Consider the following 1,093-nt stretch of genomic DNA (forward strand, 5'->3'; position numbering starts at 1 on the left):
GTGATCCTAACTGTGTACTTTTATTGTAGAAATGATACGGAAATGACACAAAAAAATAACATTTTTTGAGAAATATTGTGTTTTAATTTGATTTCTATCAAAACGGCTTTATAAAAAGTAAATGGAAGAAAGTATTAGCTTCCGAACGAGTCCCAAGTCATATCAGTAATATTTTTCAGTTACCCGCTAGCCCTGGTGGAAGAATAAAATTAAGACAACAATTTATTAGCTGCATTTCAATGCTACCTAACCTAAAATGTGATTTTTTGGAATTCTCAGAATGAGAAGGCTGAGAATCTGGGCTTAAAGGTTTTTGAAGATAGAAATCTCAATTAGATACTTTTACTTTAATCCTCAATCCAGTGTTTTAGAGAGTATTCAAGCTATTTCTAGAAAAGTATTAAATACATTGGAGATTTTGTTAGAAATGTAAACGGATTCCTACAAGCTGACATTAAACAATATATAGAGTTAAAAAAAAAAAAAACTTACATAGCTGAGAAGATCAAAATCCAACCTTAGAGAAACAATTCGTTCTTTACTTGGTTACATCTGACGCTACAATCCCAAATTTTTAATCGCAAATTATTAAATTTTTATTCCAACAACTTGGCAGCCATCCAATTTGTCTCTAATTTTTTTTTCCAAAGGGGGTTCTTTTCATTAGCTTATATAAAGCCTACTTTAGTTATACAGATATTGACGAAGAAAGTGCATTTTTAGGATATTATTTAAATTTTTTCTGGGTTAAACGATATTGTGGAACTTCAAACTCTTAAATATTTTTTTTCTGTTTTCTCCGAAAAAAAAAACAAAAAACAAACAAACAACCATACACTACTTAGTTTTTTAATGCGACCTCACTTGCAAGTACATTAATTCCTGAACGTTAAGAGTAACATCTCACTCAGGACCATAATCAACATTTAAAAAGGAGATGGAGGAGTGTGAGTTTGTGTAATGGGAAATTTTTATCGGGGGGGGGGAGGAAGGGGGTCATCATAAAAATAGTTTTTTCGTCATATTATAGCCAACAATTATGCATGGTTATATAATTTTCGCTGTCATAGGGATGAGGGTTCAGACCGGGAGC

The sequence above is a fragment of the Artemia franciscana genome, chromosome 16 (assembly GCF_032884065.1).
Source record: "Artemia franciscana chromosome 16, ASM3288406v1, whole genome shotgun sequence".
In the NCBI taxonomy this organism is placed as follows: domain Eukaryota; kingdom Metazoa; phylum Arthropoda; class Branchiopoda; order Anostraca; family Artemiidae; genus Artemia; species Artemia franciscana.